Source organism: Myxocyprinus asiaticus, chromosome 35 (assembly GCF_019703515.2).
Source record: "Myxocyprinus asiaticus isolate MX2 ecotype Aquarium Trade chromosome 35, UBuf_Myxa_2, whole genome shotgun sequence".
Lineage (NCBI taxonomy): Eukaryota > Metazoa > Chordata > Actinopteri > Cypriniformes > Catostomidae > Myxocyprinus > Myxocyprinus asiaticus.
In genome coordinates this window covers 42,149,387-42,169,140 of record NC_059378.1, presented here as the reverse complement: position 1 = coordinate 42,169,140, position 19,754 = coordinate 42,149,387, and the positions used below count along the sequence as shown (strand labels likewise).

At 39.6% G+C, this 19,754-nt stretch overlaps 1 protein-coding gene across 2 annotated transcripts in view; it reads right to left on the bottom strand.

Annotated features, from left to right (window-relative positions):
- Nucleotides 1-19,429, bottom strand: part of LOC127426464 (uncharacterized) — a 39,560-nt gene extending 20,131 nt beyond the window's left edge. For both annotated transcript variants that reach the window (XM_051673296.1, XM_051673297.1), the window contains exon 1: nucleotides 19,210-19,429. The gene's annotated coding sequence lies outside the window, so the exon portion shown is untranslated. The remainder of the gene's footprint in view (nucleotides 1-19,209) is intronic.
- Nucleotides 19,430-19,754: the final 325 nt, after the last annotated feature.

The following is a 19,754-nucleotide window of genomic DNA, read 5'->3' as shown; positions in this document are numbered from 1 at the left end:
TAAAATGACTTACATAAATTTGGTGCTGTGATTGGCTAAACATGATCACATGACCATGCAGTAATTCCTGTCTTACCACACAGCTATGACATCATAAATCTACTTACTTCTGATCTATTTATATTACTTCCTCATACAGAGCTGGCATGAATCACTATATTAACAGTATTTCTGTTAGTAGAAATATCAACATAATAACAGATACAGAGTTCAAATCATCAAACAACATTTTCATCTCTGGTGTTCAGAAATACAGAAAAATGGGTAAACAGATTTCAATAAAATTCAAAAATCTTCTGCTCTCTTTGTTAAAACAGCTGTTGCACTTTTAAACAAGGTCTGGTTTAGACAAAGACTACACTGCTCTAATTTGTTTGGATTTTGTGAGCATGTAATTTAATGAGGAAACACAAAAAAACAAAAACAAAGACATCAATAAGAAAGTACTTGTCAGGGGTGTAAAGTAACGAATTACAAATACTCACGTTACTGTAATTAACTACTTTTCCTCAAGAATTGTACTTTAAGTAGTTTAAAAATTTAATACTTTTACTTGAGTACATTTTAAGTGCTGTAACTGTACTTTTACTGTGCTATTTTCCCACCGTCTGTGTTCGTTACTTCCCTGTCCTGAATTTATTTTTATCTATCAACATGATTGGCTAGGGAGAGTCTCGTGACTCCCATCAAATCAAATCACATGTAAAAAAAAAAACTTGAATGGCAGCTGCAGATTTGGCGCCAAATGCGGAGGATAGTGAGGACGCATTAAACAACAGTTCAACAGCTGAACATCACGGCCGCACCTGAAAGGGATTTTCGCAGTAAAAAAGGCAAATTGCATGATTGTGTCATGTGAGTATAACTTGCTCAAGCCAGATGTTAGCATTAAATTTGCCTCTAATTTGAAGAAATATATCGAGGTAAATTTCATATTTCTGCTTACTAAATTCTGTGTCTATAATGTAGCCTGTAATTTCTATCGCTGAGATTATTGGGCTGATGTGAGAGATTAATGCAATGTTATCAATAGGGCTGGGCGATAAAATGATATAGATGTTTATTGGAAAAAAGAGAGATGTCCTCGATCAAACTTTTGAGTAATTTTTTATATTTAGCCTATGTTATACATCTAAATCAGGGGTGTTCATTACAACGATTGCAATAGCAAGGGCACCACTGGTAGGTTGATCTAGGCTTTTTATTTCCTGAGGTCTGTAGCTGCGTGCTGTTTGATTGACAGGCGGCTAATGTGTGTGCGCTAATGCCTAAATGATCAAATACACTTTATAATTCCACCAATGCCCGTCTTGATGAGGATTTAATGTAAACGCAGTCGTTTATGTCTAAAGAGAACTGAAAGAGTGGGACAAAAATCGTATTTGCATCAAAATGTCGGACTTGAAGTGTACATGTAACTGAATTGAGCACTGTCTAATGTGTCATATATAGGCTATTAATCAAACAATAACAAGGAAACGAGAAAACCACTCTCTGCTTTTGGCTGAATAACCTGAGTATTAATGTAATAGAATAAAACAGTGATATTTTTTAATAATATTGTTAGTTGTTTTTAATAATACCAATCCCTGATGTAGAGAGTGTGTTAATTGGTATAATAAATTACCAGGATATTAGAGACGATAAAATAATTTATAATTATGCTTAGCCTTTATAAAGATCAACATTTGTAGAGCATTACTTCAGGCAGAATATTCCATCAGTCACAAATACACTTCAGAAAATTGTGCATCATGCATTAGAATGAGAACACAACTATTTCTTGGCTTAAAAGATACAAGAACTAAATCATTGTTGAATATTGTATCTCAAAAGGAGGACAATGTGGCCCCCCATGTGCTACTCAAAGAAATAATTCACCCCAAAACCAAAATTCTCTCATCATTTACTCACTCTCATGCCATCCCAGATTTGTATGACTTTCTTTCTTCAGAAGAACACAAATTAAGATTTTTAGAAGAACATCTCAGTTCTGTAGGTCCATTCAATGTAAGTGAATGGTGACCAGAACTTTGAAGCTCCAAAAAGCACATAGAAGCAGCATAAAAAGTAATACATTCAACTCCAGTGGTTTAATCCATGACTTCAGAATTGATATGACAGGTGTGGATGAGAAACAGATTAATATTTAAGTCCTTTTTTGCTAGAAATTCTTCTCTCTGCCCAGTAGGTGGCAATATGCATGAAGAATGTGAATCACCAAAAACACAAGAAGAACAATGTGAAATTTAAAGTGGAGATTGACTGAACAGGGAGGAGAATTAATAGTAAAAAATTACTTAAATATTATTCTGTTTCTCACCACATCTATCATATCGCTTCTGAACACTTGGATTTAACCACTGGAGTCATATGGATTAGACTGCTTTTATGCTGATTTCATTGTATGGACCAAAAGAGCTGAAATATTCTTCTAAAAATCTTCATTTGTGTTCTGCAGAAGAAAGTAAGTCATACACATCCAGGATGGCATGAGGGTGAGTAAATGATGAGAGAATTTTCATTTTGGGGTGATTAATTCCTTTTTAAGCATGATGTAGCCCCTGAACCAAACAACTTTCCCCATACCTGCTCTACCTCCTCTATTGTGCAGGACATGACGTGCCAAGTGATCCTGCTTATTTAGCATTTTTTTGCATTCCTTGCATTCTTTTGAACATTTTATGCACAACAATGATGCTCTGTCGGCATTAAGGGAAATTTAGACCCTACACATAAACTGATTTTAATGTAATTGTTTCATACATTATGATTTAAAATGGTGATCAGTGTATTGAAAATAACTTTTTAATCTTTTAATTTCTGTTATCATGTCTCCCTATTATTTTTTGGAATCAGATTCATGTAGTGTTTATCATAGATAAGTGATGTATTTTAAAAGTTGGCATACAGTGTTCATTATAATGGGGCATAGGTTTTGCAACTTGGTACTCAATACTCACTACTCATGAGTACTTTTAAATGAGCTACTCTTTTACTCTTACTTGAGTAGTTTTTAGTACAGCTACTTTTACTCTACTTATACTACATTTTTTGGGAAGTAACAGAACTTCTACTTGAGTATGACTTCAGTACTCTTTCCACACCTGGTACTCGTATTTATATGTAGTTATATGTTTGCTATATGTGCTCCGTCAACAGTTTTAAGAAATATTTAAACAAGTGTCCATTAGATCATTCTACAGTACTTTCCTTCAAAAACATTAATTTGGTATTCCCACTAACCATCCATCCATTATCATTACCGCTTAATCCTTTACAGGGTCGCGGTGAGACAGAGACCAACCCAGCATACACAGGGCGCAAGGCAGGACTACACCCTGGATGGATTCTCACAAACCGACTAGTGTTAATTAACTCGGAATGCCGGGAGTTTCCGGAGACGCAATGCGAGAAGCAGACATGTGAGACACGAGCTCTGCGAACTTTGCTAGTTTTTTAATTATTTTCATGTTATAATCTGGTTAGATTCGATACACCCAATTACATACTTGCATTTTGAGGTAAACATGGCAATGGAAACAAAATTCTCTGAATTGGTTACAAGAGTGACAGAAGTTGAAAAACTAATTGATTATCTTGAGTCATCGGAAAGGGAATTATATGCTAATCCGCCCATGTTCAAAACAGATTTGGAATTAATTTCGGAAAAACTGGAATATTTGAAAATATGAGCCAAAGGAATAACATACAAATAGTTGGAATTCCTGAGCATGAAGAGGGCAGAGATATGGTGAAATTCCTTGACAAGCTCTTCCTGAGTCTGCTCGACATAGGTCATAAACTGGAAATCGAGCGAGCTCACAGAGCCCGGCTCGCAGATCTGCTGAGGGAGACAGGCCCCGATCGATTCTGGCCAGATTTCTGAGATCATCCAATAAAGATCTCGTGTTGCACCAGGCGAGGAGTAAAGGGAAGCTTTCTTGGAAGAACCATAATATTTTCTTGTTCCCGGACTTTGCGAATTCGACAAGATTGAAACACGATCGGTTCAAGGAGTGTAAGAAACTCTTACACCAGCAGAAGATCACTTTTGCACTGATGTTCCCGGCCAAACTGAGAATAGAAACAAAGAATGGTCGCAAAGTATTTACATGTCCAAAACAGGCACTCTCCTTCATAAATACATTGGAGTGAGTAAGCCATTTGATGTTTCTTATATTAGTGGACTGACTCGCAGTTCAAAGACTCTCTTTTTGTGATGGCTCCGCCTAGCGGCTGGAGTTTGTTTTGTGGCATGTCTCCAAAAACTTTTGCATTGACGGAAGATCTTTTTTACACTTAAGTTTCTGGAAAGATCGAAAATGGACACTATGGATGACTGCAAAATATCTACATGCTCACATAAAGGACATCTTTTATAAAGTTGACGGGCTGAGAAAGTTATGGTGTATTTTTCTTTTTCTTTTTTTTTTTTTTAGTTTGGCTCTTGATCATCCGAGGAACCGTGATGCCTTTTTTGTTTATCGTGCTGGCTCCGCCTAGCGGCTGGAGCTTGTTCTGTTGAATATCATTCCTTTGGAACAGCTGTGGATAAATCTTCGTGCTTATTCGTCCTGCTGCCTGGAGTCTGTTTTGTTGAGAAATTTTACAGGACATTGGAATGATTATGTCATCCGCTGAACTGAACAATTGCTTGTCTGTCAGAGGAAACTGAACGGCTTAATATCAGCTGAAGTTTATTTTGTGAAGGAACACACCTTTGAGACGGTTCTGTGAATGAGTCTACATGTTTTTTCTGTTATTCTGCCTGTTGGCTGGGGTCTGTTTTACAAAGTATTTTCTGTTATGTAATTTTGCCTTACAAAATTTGTATAGAAGCACCGGCTTTGAGCAATCCGATGGCAAAGTTGTTGCGGGGGCTCTCGTAGGTGTACATGGACTCTTTGAGTTTTAAGGGATTGACGCCGGTTGGCGCTGTCGTGCGCAGGGTTAATGCGCAGGTTTTTCTTTTTTCTGTTTGTTTTGTTCGGGGGGGGGGGGGGGGAGGAGTTCAGGGTTTGATTGTTGCATTAATGGGGAATGCGCTCTGTGTAATCTTGTTTTTGACACACAATTTATTTATTTTTATTATATCAATATGTCAAATGTTGAATTATGAATAAGTTGTCTCTCTCCACATGGAATGTGAATGGGTTGGGGCACCCCATATAAAGAAGGAAGGTTATTTCTTTTCTTAAACGTAAGAAATATGATATTGTGTTTCTTCAAGAAACAAATCTTTCCCCGCAGGAAGCTGAAAAATTTGGGAAGATATGGGGTGGACATGTTTTCTTTAGTGTTGGCTCAAGTAAGAGTAGGGGAGTCATTATATTGATTAAAAAACATCTACAATTCAAATGTCTCAAACAGATTAAAGATAAATTAGGAAGAGTAATTATTGTTTTAGCTGAAATTCAGGGGCAAAGGTTGATTTTGGCTAATATTTATGCGCCTAACGCTGATGATCAGGGCTTTTGTTGCAAGCCGCTGGCACCCCTCATGATATAATATTGGGAGGAGACTTTAATCTTTTGATGGATACAGTCCTTGATCATAGTGAAGCAAAAGTGTGTAAACCGCCTAGAGCAACAGTGACACTTCACAAGATGTGTAAAAATCTTGGTCTTGCGGATATTTGCCGACTTTTGAACCCATCTGGTAGGGACTATGCATTTTTTTCATCAGTCCATAAGATTTAATCTAGAATAGATTTATTTTTTATATCTAAGTCCCTCATTTCATCTGTTGCGGATTGCTCAATTGGAAACATCTTAGTCTCAGATCACGCCCTGGTGAGTTTAGAGGTGTTGCCATATACAGAGAAAAAGAAATCATATAGTTGCCACTTTAATGTATCCCTGTTGCAAAATCCTGATTTCCAACAAATGTTAAAGACCGAAATCAATGTTTATATGGAGACCAACTGGTCCTCAGTATCCTCTGTGGGCGTGTCTTGGGAGGCACTTAAGGCAGTTCTTAGGGGTCGGATCATACAGTATGCCTCATTCACCAAAAAATCCAAAGTACGAGAACTTGTGGAGTTGGAAGAGAATATTAAAAGTGCAGAGGCAGAGCTGAAGTGCAGAATGTCGTCTGATGGCCTCAAGAGAATTGACTAGATTTAAATACAGATATAATACTATTTTGTCGCGGAAAGTGGAGTTTTGGTTATTCAGGGCAAGACAGTCATACTTTGAGTCAGGGGACAAAGCAGGGAAGCTTTTGGCTAGATATATAAAACAGAGAGAGTCTTTTTCTACGATTCCCTCAGTGAAATCTGCTGGTGGTAAAATATTTACCTCTGCCACTGATATTAATAATGCTTTTAAAGAATTCTATATTGATCTTTATAGTTCTACGTCTTCGTTTATTGATGAATATAAGAAACTTTGTGGAAACATTAAAACTTCCTAAACTGACGACTGAGTAAAGAAATTGTCTTGATTCTGAGATAAACTTGGAGGAACTTGACGAGGTAATTAAGGTCTCACCTACAGGCAAAGCTCTGGGGCCAGATGGCTTTGCTACTGAATTTTTTAGATCTTATGCTACAGAACTGGCTCCACTTTTGTTAGAACAAAGATCCAAGTGAGTGTAAAAGTTACCATCCAATTTCCCTGATCCAGTTAGATGTAAAAATTTTGTCCAAAATTTTGGCTAATCGATTAAGTAAAGTTATGACATCACTTATACATATAGATCAGGTGGGGTTTATTCGAGGCCATAGCTCTTCTGATAACATTAGGTGTCTCATCAATATCATGTGGTCAGTAGCGAATGAACAATCTCCAGTCGCTGCCATCTCACTTGACGTTTGAAATGGTAGAATGGGATTATCTTTTTAAGGTTTTGGAAATATACGGGTTCGGGAGTACGTTTATTGGATGGATTAAGTTACTTTATAGACACCCAGTAGCGGCGGTACAAACAAATGGTTATTTCAGATTATTTTACTTTGGATAGGGGCACCCGGCAGGGTTGCCTCTTTCCCATTATTGTTCTGTCTTGCCCTGGAACCATTAGCAGCCGCGATAAGAAAGGAGGATGATTTTCCAGGGGTGGTGGCGGGAGGTATGGCGCATAAACTCTTGCTTTACGCAAATTATATTCTATTATTTGTCTCTGACCCTAGTAGATCTATGCCTTGCCTCCACAGAATTATTAATTCCTTTTCTAAGTTTTCAGGATATAGAGTCAATTGGTCTAAATCCGAAGCTTTGGCTCTGACAGTGTTCTGCCCAGAAACGGCTTTCCAGCCGGGTGCTTTCCAGTGGCCCAAACAGGGCATTAAGTATTTGGGTATTTTATTTCCAGCAAATTTGTGTGGTTTAGTTAGAGTTAATTTTGACCCCTTAATAAAATGGTTTTCGAGCGATGTGGGCAGGTGGGCTTCATTACATTTATCTATGATTTAATGTTATTAAAATTAATTGTATTCCAAAATTCAATTACTTACTGCAGTCTCTCCCTGTAGATGTCCCCCTCTCTTATTTCAAGCAATTTGATAGCATAGCAAAGTCTTTCAGTTGGAATGGTAAGTGTCCCAAATTACATTTCAATAAGTTACATAGGCCGATTGACAAAGGTGGGCTAGGCCTACCCAAGATTTTATTTTATTATTATGCATTCGGTCTCAGACATTTGGCTCATTGGTCGCTTCCACCTGAGAGAGCCCCTCCCTGGTTCTGTATAGAACAGGAAGTTCTTGCCCATATTTCGCCACTGCAGAGCCTTTCTATCAAATTAATCGGAGAAGCTAAAGTACATCCCGTTATCTCGCACTTGAACTCGGTATGGACTAAAGTGTCCAGACTGTTTAATTCTGACATTTTTTAAAATGTTGCCTCGAGCATATGGCTGAACCCCAAACTATGCATCAACAAGTCCCCTTTTTGCTGGTCAGAGTGGATTGGGAGGGGGGTTACTACACTTGGTGACCTGTATGAGAATGGAGTGTTGAGATCCTTTCAAAATTTGGTTCAACCTTTTGGGATTCCTAGATCTCAGTTCTATAAGTATTTACAGCTTCACCACCTGCTCTGTACTGTTTTTGGGAGTGGTTTACACCCTCCTAAAGTGGCAGCTACTCTGGGAGAGGTGATTACTGCTTTTGGAAAAGGTTATGAGGCATCAGTGTATTACTCCCTACTAATTCAGAGTCTGGGAGACGGAACTTCAACTTCTCTTAAGAGATTATGGGAGAAAGACCTAGATTTGGTATTGGAGGAGGGACAGTGGGCTGGGATTCTAAAAAATGTCAAATCTGCATCCAGAGACGCAAGGGTTCGCCTCATGCAATTTAAGATTTTACATAGAGTCTATTGGACCCCCTCTAGATTGCATAGGCTTGGTCTTAAAGACACACCCACCTGCTAGCGATGTCAATTAGAAGATGGAGACACAACCCATGTCTTTTGGGGATGTGTTAAGATGCAGGAATTTTGGATGAGGATTCAGAGTTTTATGTGTGAGGTTTTGGCCTCTCAAATTTTATTTTGCCCCAGACACTGTATCTTGGGAGATGGGCAGTCATTAATTTGGAGAATAAGCACGTGAAAAACTGGGTCCTATCTAGTGTTATGATTGCCAGACAGATCACTTTGAGGAGTTGGAAGTCGGCTGGAGTGCCCCCTTTTCAGGAGTGGTGTTCAGAGATGGCCAGAGTGGCAGCTCTTGAAGAGGGGTATCCAGAAGACTGGGGAGTCTGGACATGTTTGAGAAGAAGTGGGGCAGATATCTGTCTTTTTTGGAGGGCTCTCGGGGAGGGACAGTGGAGAGAGAGGTGTAGGGGTTTTATGTGTGTGATTTGTTTTATTTTTATTTTTTTATTAACTAATTTATTTTTGTTGTGTGTCTATGGTTGTGTGACCACTGGGGTGTTGTTGGGGGTCGGGTGGGGGATTGGGGGGAGGGGGTAGTGGGGGTTGTATATTGATTCTGTATATGTGTGTTCTGCTATGTATATATTTAATGGTTGAATCAATAAAAAAATATTAATTGGAATTAACTCGGAATGCCTCACATTTCAGAGAAAGTTGGGCTTTAGTTTCAGTGTGTTACAAAAACCACTTAATCGTCAGCACTGCTGTCCACATACTATCCAATGCTGGTTTAGTCTCGGGAAATGATGTCGGTTACCAGACATCAGTGTGAAAACAGCCTCAGAAATGACTGGTCAGCTTCTCTGGAAGACAGCAAAACCTGGAGCAGGATCCTTTCTAACAAAAAGACTTCACACACGGCTTCATGTGAGGAAGCCCCGCCCTCAATATCGGTCCTAAATGTGGCTAGTCCAAGTAAATATATATATATATATATATATATACAGTATATGTTCAAATCAGTCTTTGGGGGCTATTTTCTTCTCAGTGCAAGGATACATAATACATTTCTTGGTTTGTATAATTATTTCCAAGAGATGATTATTACTGCACTTCTTGGGTGGTTGAAGCCTGCGGCGTTGTGCCTCACAATGCACCTAATATGAGTGGTGATAACTGTCTTATCGCACACCCTGTCATGGGTTATTTATTCCATAATATAATTAGAGAATAAAATAGCATAACACAGTGGTTCTCAAACCAACCGGGGGAGCGATGAATGTTTGAATAATAATGTAGCCTAGGCCTATTTGTAATAATAAGGAAAATAAAATACTCAAATTATAATGTTGAAAACTTTATGAATATTACAAATTTACCCTCATTATTATCCTCATTATTATATATGAATTTTAAAAAAGTGCTTAAACTATCAATGAAGCAATCAGGTTTGAGTTTGTGTTTAAATATCTAAGTGAAAGTTTCTATACACTAAATGGATCGATTGTGCAGTTTCACTGGGGGGGGGGGGGGGGTAATAAAACCAGGAAAATAAAAAACGGCACTCCATGTCAAAAAGGTTGCCGACACCTGCTGTAAAGGATTAAGCGATGGATGGATGCCCAGTAAACTTTCTTTCCTTTGTTATTTTCTAAAAGGGGCAGGGCTGTAGGTAATTCTGGTTCTTCATAATGCGAGTATAATTAGGAAGGATTCAAAAACAACTGTTTCTTTGCATAGCAGTATTCTTCTTTTATTTCAAAGTACAAGTGCTGGTTACTTACAAGTACAAGTAAATAGGTTATCTCTCAGAGCAAATAAATGTAGTATCAGAAAAGAGAGACAAAGCACTTCTGAATGCATGTCCTCTTAAATAGCATTAAAAGCACCACCTCATTACATGTTGAACTGTGTGTCTTAAATCCTTATTAGGACATATTGCAACAGTCAGAATCAGAATCAGAATGAGCTTTATTGTCAAGTATGCTTACACATACAAGGAATTTGTCTTGGTGACAGGAGCTTCCAGTGTACAACAATACAAAAACAATACAAAATCAGCAACAAGACATAGATAATAATAAAAAATAATAATTATACACATACATACATACATACACATATACATGCACACATACGTAGTACAATTCTAATACAAATCTGTTATCTGTTATGTACAGTGCAAATATTTTATTTATTTATTTATTTTTTTTCCAGAGGAATGAAATGGCAGAAGAGGTTGGATGTGTTGGATAAATATAAAAAAGACTAAACTGTGTAGTTTACAGTACAACCTCTGCTGGGCCTTTTTCAGAATGGAGTCAATGTGGGTCTCCCACTTCAGGTCCTGTGAGATGGTAGTGCCCAGGAACCTGAATGTCTCCACTGCTGTCACAGTGCTGTTTAGAATGGTGAGGGGGGTCAGTGTTGGGGTGTTCCTCCTAAAGTCCACAATCATCTCCACCGTTTTGAGCATGTTCAGCTCAAGGTTGTTTTGACTGCACCAGACAGCCAGCTGTTCAACCTCCCTTCTGTATGCAGACTCATCGTCATCTCAGATGAGGCCGATGACAGTAGTATCGTCTGCAAACTTCAGGAGCTTGACAGAGGGGTCCTTGGCGATGCAGTCGTTGGTGAAGAGGGAGAAGAGTAGTGGGGAGAGCACACATCCCTGGGGGGCACCAGTGCTGATTGTACAGGTGCTGGAAGTGAGTTTCCCCTGTCTCACAAGCTGTTGCCTTGTCCATCAGAAAGCTGGTGTAATTTATTCTGGAGAATAGCTGGGATGATGGTATTGAAAGCCGAACTGAAGTCCACAAAAAGGATCCTTGCACATGTCCCTGGTCTGTCCAGATGTTGCAGGATATGATGCAATCCCATGTTGACTGCTCTAAGCAAATTGAAGGGGATCTAGAAAGGGTCCAGTGATGTTCTTCAGGTGGGCCAACACCAGTCTCTCAAATGATTTCATGACCACAGACGTCAGGGCAACAGGTCTGTAGTCATTAAGTCCTGTGATTTTTGGTTTATTTGGGACAGGAATAATGACTGAGCGTTTGAAGCAGCATGGGACTTCACACTGCTCCAGTGATCTATTGAAGATCTGTGTGAAGATGGGGGCCAGCTGGTTAGCACAGGATCGAAGACACGCTGGTGAGATACCATCTGGGCCTGAAGCTTTCCTCGTCTTTTGTTTCTGAAAGACGCGGCTCACATAATCTTCACAGATCTTAAGTGCAGGTTGAGTAGCAGGAGGGGGAAGGGGGTGGAGTTTCCAGGAGGTGTTGGTGTTTGTGTGAAGTGAAGGTCAGAGTGGGTGTGGGGTGTGAGATTGGGCCTTTCAAATCTGCAGTATAACACATTCAGGTTGTCAGCCAGTTGTTGGTTCAGTCAGCTTAATCCCAAAGGTATATACAGGAATGTAAAAGTATTAACAGGTGTCAGTTAGACCTATGTTGAGGGGGCATCTACTACTAAGATAACAAACTAAAATGAAGTATATTCATTTTATATTCAATGCTCATTACATAGATGTATTGCTTAAAAGGGCTTTACTTGTTTCTTGTTATTTTTCAGTTTCTTCTTGTTTTTTTTTATTTAAAAGTGAGGAAGGAAGAGGGAGGGAAGCCATAGTTTATGGCTGTGCTTTCACCTTCACTTTCTTTTGTTATCTTATTTCTTAAAAGTATATCACACTTTTGTATTACAAATAATCAAGCATATTTTAAGATGAATTTATTTGGCCATTTTTCCCTTGCAATCCTTTTGGATGGGATTATTTTGATTTTGTCAGTTTGTTTTGTCTCAGGACTTTTTTTTTTTTTTGCTGAACAGATTCAAGGAACCAGCATCTGATCGGGAACACCCTGGATTAAATCAGATTCATTCTTTTCCTTTTCATATTGGGATCACTTATATATTTTATTAATGCCCATTCTTGTTTTTGTGCTGTTTGTTTAGTTTACTTTCTGCCTGTCTTTGAGGAATCTGGCAGTTTATCTTTTCAGTGACTTTATTTAGGATTTTTGGACTTTTGGGTTTAGAATTCCCTCCATAATTCATACAAAAGCAGTTTTTTGTTCAGTGTTGGTGCACTGCACTGATACTCTACTGCACTTATCTTCACTGTACTGCAATGATATACACAGAACTGCACTGATATTCTACTGCACTCATCTACACTGTACTGCACTGATCTCCAACTGCACTGATCTACACTGTACTGTACTGATCTCCAACTGCACTGATCTACACTGTACTACACTTATACTCTACTGCATTGATCTACAGTGTATTGCACTGATCTACACTGTACTGCACTGATATCCCTCTGCACTGATCAACACTGTACTGCACTGATCTACACTGTACTGCACTGATCTGCACTGTACTACACTGATACTCTACTGCACTGATCTGCACTGTACTACACTGATACTCTACTGTATGGATCTACACTGTACTGCACTGATCCTCTACTGCACGGAGCTACACTGTACTGCACTGATCCTCTACTGCACAGAGCTACACTGTACTACACTTATACCCTACTACACTGATCTACACTGTACTGCACTGATCTACACTATACTGCACTGATCTGAACTGTACCGCACTGATCTACACTGTACTGCACTCATCTACATTGCACTGATCTACAGTGTATTGCACTGATCTACACTATACTGCACTGATCTACACTGTACTGCACTCATCTACATTGCACTGATCTACACTGTGATACACTTCTACACAACACTGCTTAATGAGAAAGCCTGCCCTGTAGGCCTGTGTGCAGCAGAACATTCATCAGAGGCTTTAATGTGACATATCTACTGCACTGATACTCTACTGCACTGATCTACAGTGTATTGCACTGATCTACACTGTACTGCACTAATATCCTACTGCACTGATCTACACTGATCTACACTGTACTGCACTGATCCTCTACTGCACGGAGCTACACCTGTACTGCACTGCTCTACACTGTACTGCACTGATCTGAATGGTACCGCACTGATCTACACTGTACTGCACTCATCTACATTGCACTGATCTACACTGTGATACACTACTACACTACTCAACGAGAAAGCCTGCCCTGTAGGCCTGTGTGCAGCAGAACATTCATCAGAGTCTTTAATGTGACATATATACTGATATTTGTGAATACATCCACTTTAAGGGTACTTATGCATCTAGCTAGAACCCATTTATGTATCTTACAACTCATTAATATGTATAATTTGCATAAAACAGACCATGTATTTGGCAGTCATTACATACATTGCAGCTGGTTCCTGCATAACAGAGTAAAAACACCCTTAAATGTGGTGCAAACAACTAGGGGCTTCGAATGCTCACCAATTGAGCCCCTGTGAAGAACATATTGAAATTTTATTCCGATTGGTGCTGGACAAGTGCTTGAAAAAAAAAAATCAGGAAAAATAACTGTCACTTTTCATTCACAAGTTGGCCAATTTAGCACTTAAACTCATTCAGACTTCAGACTTTGCGCACTGTCTAGGGGTCCCCTGAGAAGGTAAAGATTTCAAATTGGAGTAATTTTGAGGTTTCTGAGTGGTGTCCATAAACAGAGTATAGAAATGAATGGTATACATTACACGTGGACGTAGGCTTGGCATCGCATCCGTAGGTCCGACAGACCCCAAATTTCACACGGTGACATGTCCAGTGCCCCTCAACAACATACTAAGGGGACTAAGGCCTGGGATGCAAAAAAAGTATTTTTCATTATTTTCAATAGATCTCCCTGCCTGCCATAGGAAATCAATTAGATCTACCAGTCCCGTAGGCCCATGTGCACCATTACATTCATCAGAGGCTTTAATACTACAATTGAGGAACTCAATTTTCAAGGTCCTATGACCTTTTGACCCCTCTTTCCTAGAGGTCCCACTTGCCATGTAAACCAATGTAACTTTCACACTTTTGGACGCCGTCCCTAAAGCGGCAAATTTCGTGTCAAAAAAGGCCAAAGGGTCACATAACTCTGGACACTGTCACCCCCACGAGACACATATGTCAATTTTGGGACATTTGGAGTTTTCTGAGCACTATCCACTAAACCAGTATAAAAATGAATGGAATACATTGCACGTGGGATGTGCCCCCGTATCACACCCAGAGGTCACAGAGACCCCAAATTTGACAGGGTGGCACCCTGAGGGGCCCTTGATAAGATACTAGGAGGGCAAATTATTCCGGTGACATTTTGGTCGATGGTCAAAAAATGCATTTAAAGGGCACTCGGCAGGCACAGCGGGCACCCACCTTGTGCGCCGAGGCAAATTTGAGTTAAAAAGAGCAAAAAAAAATGCCAAATGCCACGAAGGTCTGTTAAAGCACTCAGGATAACCTTGTGGGATGCCTGGGTGCTGCCCGGTACCAATTGTGGTGATGTATGGCATCAGGGGGCACTCTGAGCCCAAAGGCATGTAAAAGCACTTTTTACTTGGTAAGGGGCCAAATACTGGGTCTGTGGACAAGAGGAAGACCACCGAGGAAGACTAATAGGTAAGTGGGCACAATGCTGTGTCTGTGGACGTAAGGAAGACTACAAATGATGAATACTGGGTAAGTGGGCACTATATAGGATTCGTGGACATGAGGAAGAGTTTGGGGAGACTATAGGGTAAGGGGACAAAATACTAGCCCTAAGGATACTTAATACGGGAACTAAGTCCCCATGGACGATCCATGGTAAGTGGGATGGCACCGGAGTGCACAGGGTAGAGCGCGAAGCCCCCTACAGGTGTCCATACAGAGAGTTTCGGCCCTGACTCGATCAGTAAGCGAAAACATCCAATTAAATCCAAAATCATGATACGATCCATCGCACCATGTATGCTCCCAATGGCAATGTATTTGAATGGCCGTTTGTCCAAAAACTAGGGCTGGGGGAATTAACGCGTTAATCTTTGCGATTATTTGAAATGATTAACGCATTAAAAAAATAAAGCAATTGATGTAGCACTTTTTTTTGCCTCAATCACAAACACTAAAGCCTCCGTTTTAATGACTTCCTGTTGCGCCGGCTACTGTGAGTGTGCTGAGCCAAGTCATCCTGGCATGATGGAGAAGGACAAGAGTGGAGTTTTGCTCAAGGGTGAGCAATGACAACTACTTGGGCATCACAGCACACTTCATAGATGAAGAGTGGCGATTGCGTTTGTTTGCCCTTACTGTGAGTCAAACCACAGAGCGCCACTTTGCGGAGGCATGCCCTGAACATTTTTTGGAAGTCGCCAAAGATTGGAAAGTAGAGCAAAAGTTAACAACACTTGGGACGGACAGTGCTCGGAACATGACGGCAGCTGCAAGACTACTACCATTTGAACACCTGCCCTGCACAGTACACAGTGTGCAAAGAACAGTCACGGTTTCTCTTCACGACTGTGGATTCGACAGTGTTCTGGCCAAATGTCGCAAAATTGCCATGTGGACCGCACAGGAGCTCGCTAAACTGCAAAAGCTGGAGGAATTACTTGAACCTTGCATGTTAGTTAATATTTCTCTCTCTAGTGTTTGTGTGTTTGTTTCCTCTCTTCCTGTGTCTTGTGTGTGTGTATTATGTGTGTGTGTGGGGGGGTGCTCTGTTGGTCTCCGTCTCCTCTGTGTGTGTGTTTTATCCCCCTCTATCTGTTGTCTGTGTTCTCTCTGTCTGTGTTCTCTCTATGTGTGTGTGTGTGCTCTATTGCTCTCTGTCTTGTGTGTGTGTGTTTCTCCTCTCTTCCTATGTCTTATCTGTGTGTGTATTGTGTGTGTGTGTGTGTGTGTAGGTGCTCTATTGCTCTGTCTTCTGTGCGTGTGTGTTTTATCCCCCTCTATCTGTCATATGTGTTCTCTCTATATGTGTGTGCGTGTGTTTCAACATGGTTTTAAATTTCAACTTGCACTTTAAGATTTTGTTTTTGATATTGTTGGTGCATATGAAGAAATGCCTTTTTTTTGGCCTACTGCCTTAAGTTCTAAGTTGATCCAGTCTTTTTGATAACCTTGATGGTTTTAATATCCAACTTGCACTTAAACACTTTGTTGTTTATAATGTTGCTGCATGTAATATATTTGATGGGAATGACTACTCTAGTTCTGAGGAGAGTCTGTTTACAGTTAAATTAAAAATGTTATTTAAAATATACTTCCTTTGTGTTGATTAATTTAATTAGGTGATTCTACGTTTCAATATTGATGATTACAAGCCTGGGGAAAAAAATTGTGTGATTAATTAGTTAATTTTTTTTTAATCGATTTCCAGCCCTACCAAAAACCATGTACATGCCCTTACCACTACTCCACACTGCTGCCATATCACACTCCGATTAACATCAGTCAAATTTAACAGCCATACAATTAATTTCACATCCATTAAATATCACTTTCAACTGCCAATACGACAACATGTATTTTATCATATTTGAACGTATATATCATGTAACTGGGAAATAAGACGCTGTGGATTTGTTTAAAATAAATAAAAATGAAGTTCTTCCCATGGATTTGCTGCACATGTACACACAGGATTCAGTCCGACTGCTGGACAAATAAGTGTTTCAATTCTGAGCGTTCACCAGAACCAGTTTGTTTCTGTAACATTATCTTCAAGGATATACTGTTGTTAAAATACCTTTATTTTAAATAGGCATCTGCACTGCAATATTAAGGTTAGACTGTAGAGACCCTAGGGGGTCTGTCTGTATGGAGTTTGCATGTTCTCCCCATGTTTGCATTGTGGGTTTTCTCCGGGTACTCTGGTTTCCTCCCACAGTCCAAAGACATGCTGTTCAGGTTGATTGGTCACTGTAAATTGCCCTCTGTGTAAGCATGGTGCCCTGTGATGGACTAGCGTCCCATTCAGGGTATAGTCCTGCCTTGCATTGCCCTGTGTCTGTCAGGTTAGGATCCAGCACCGTGACCCTCAAAAGTAATAAGCGGTTATGATAATGGATGGATGGATGTTTTGGATTGTGCATGCTGTTTGTTAGTGCAGTGATAAAACACTGTCGGGATCTGCAACTTTTACGCATGCTTTCCTGTTTATGTCATTCATATTTTAACAGCATTTTCATCATTGTTAAATACAGTATATGGATTGGAAGTAAATAAAATAAGTATGGTATATTTATGCCATATATTTTAAAAGTTTGCACACAGTAAACTTGAAGTCTTATTAAAGCTGTATGGAGTTTTCTTCTGAAGCATAATCATATTACTACATTTTTGGCTAACTTTTTTTTTTCTCCCCTTTTTCTCCCAATTTGGAATGCCCAATGCGCTCTAAGTCTAAGTGGGGTAGTAATTCAATCCAGGTGGCAGAGGACAAATTTCAGTTGCCTCCATGTCTGAGACTGACAATCCGTGCATCTTATCACGTGGCTTGTTGAGTGCATTGCCACGGAGGCATGATGTGTGTGGAAGCCCACGCCATCCACCGCGGCATCTATGCACAACTCGCCACGCGCCCCACCGAGAGCAAGAACCACATTATAGTGACCACAAGGAGGTTACCCCATGTGACTCTACCCTCCCTAGCAACTGGGCCAATTTGCTTAGGAGACCTGGCTGGAGTCACTCGGCACACCCTGGATTTGAACTAGCGAACTCCAGGGGTGGAAGCCAGCGTCTTTTACTACTGAGCTACACAGGCCCCCTATTGGCTAACTTCTGATAATGTCAACTCTTCTTATTGTCACTGTTTTTGCACAGTCCCTTTAATACAGTGTTCGTACAGATGCTTCAAAGTGAAATTCAAGGACTTTCAAGGAATTTTCAAGCACATTTGTATTTGTTTTCAAGAACTATGCTCGAGATGTCATTAAAACACATTTCTTTTTTTTTCTTTTTTTTAAATACAAATATTTTAAGCATTCAGTTCATTTATTTTGATAAAACACCACTCATTACAAGTACAACAATGAGCATCTTTAACTACATATTCTCACAGTTCATTCATGATGAAATTGATGTGTTATTGTAGCGTGCTCATTAAAACACACTTCACTTTCCAACAGAAGTGAATAACTGTGTCTGTAAACAGAAGTCCATACGACTCATGTGCTGTTTCATGTTTTCTAAAGTCACACAACAGATTTATGAGAGGAACTGAACCAAATTATAAATGCAAAACAGATTTAAGCCTTTTCATATCATTAAAGGTTAGGTTATAAAATTACACCTTTTAATTATTATTTTTGGGCTATTTGAAAGCTTTTTCATGACTAAAAAGTCAAGGGACATGTTTGTCAACATATTTAGATTTTGACCCAAATGTTGTCAGAAATAATCGATTTTGTGAGACACAAAGCTTTCTTTACAGAAGGGGGCGCTAGACGACTCACAAAACTGAATCCTCCATTGATCTGCATTCAAATCATTCAAAACGTTTTACATCTCATCTCATTTTTTCACTCTGGAGAGTAATTCATAATTCAAACTGATAGTTGCAAAGATTCATACTTGTTAAATCCGCAACAGCAGTATCTATAAAATATATTTATAAATCCTCCAGTAACGCTTGATTGTGATTGGCCCATTCTGAACAGCGCTGCCAAAAGTAACAGGTGTCACATGACAGCACCGTCTGTGGTCTAGTGGTCTGTCATCCTTTTTTTCCGAAAATAAATACATTTCATTTATTAAATGACTTAAGCAATGTATTTTAAGATTTCCTATAATTCAAGAACTTTTTAAGCACCTCTTGGTAAAATTAGCTATTTTCAAGGGTTTTCCAGGATTTCAATTTGAAAAAGCCAATTCAAGTACTTCAAGCACCTTGTACGAACACTGTTAATATGACATTAAGAGGATTTGACTGTATTTGTCCCAGGAACACAAACAGAAATCAATCAATAGTCACCCTTACCTTTTGAAGGTGAACAAGTTGATGTGTCGTCCTGTATTGAATGTGCTGCACTCTCTCTCTCTCTCTGTCTCTGTGTCTCTCTCTCTCTCTCTGTGTGTGTGTGTCTCTCTGTGTCTCTCTCTCTCTCTCTCTCTCTGTGTGTGTGTGTCTCTCTGTGTCGCTCTCTCTGTGTCTCTCTGTGTCTCTGTCTCTCTCTGAATGTGATAATCTGCAGTAGTTGTTGCCTGATAAAGTGTTTTGAATTGCACTGGTATTTATAAGAAGTTTGCTGGTTGGCTGTGTGTTGGTCAGAACCATGGGGTCAAAAACAGGAGTGGAAGAGAGAAAATCACGTGATTTCTGAGAAGAGAAACCCTCCAGCTAGAAGATTTTATTATTTTTGGCTCTCACTACTGCAGTATTGCATTGAATAATTTAAAGGAGACTTATTTAACAATCAGAACCAGGTTTATTGCCAATACATACTAAGCATCCTCCAGATGCCCCACTCCGGAAATTCCGTCTTGCCTGGAAGTTAATCCTTACCAGGACATAAAGCGTAGCTC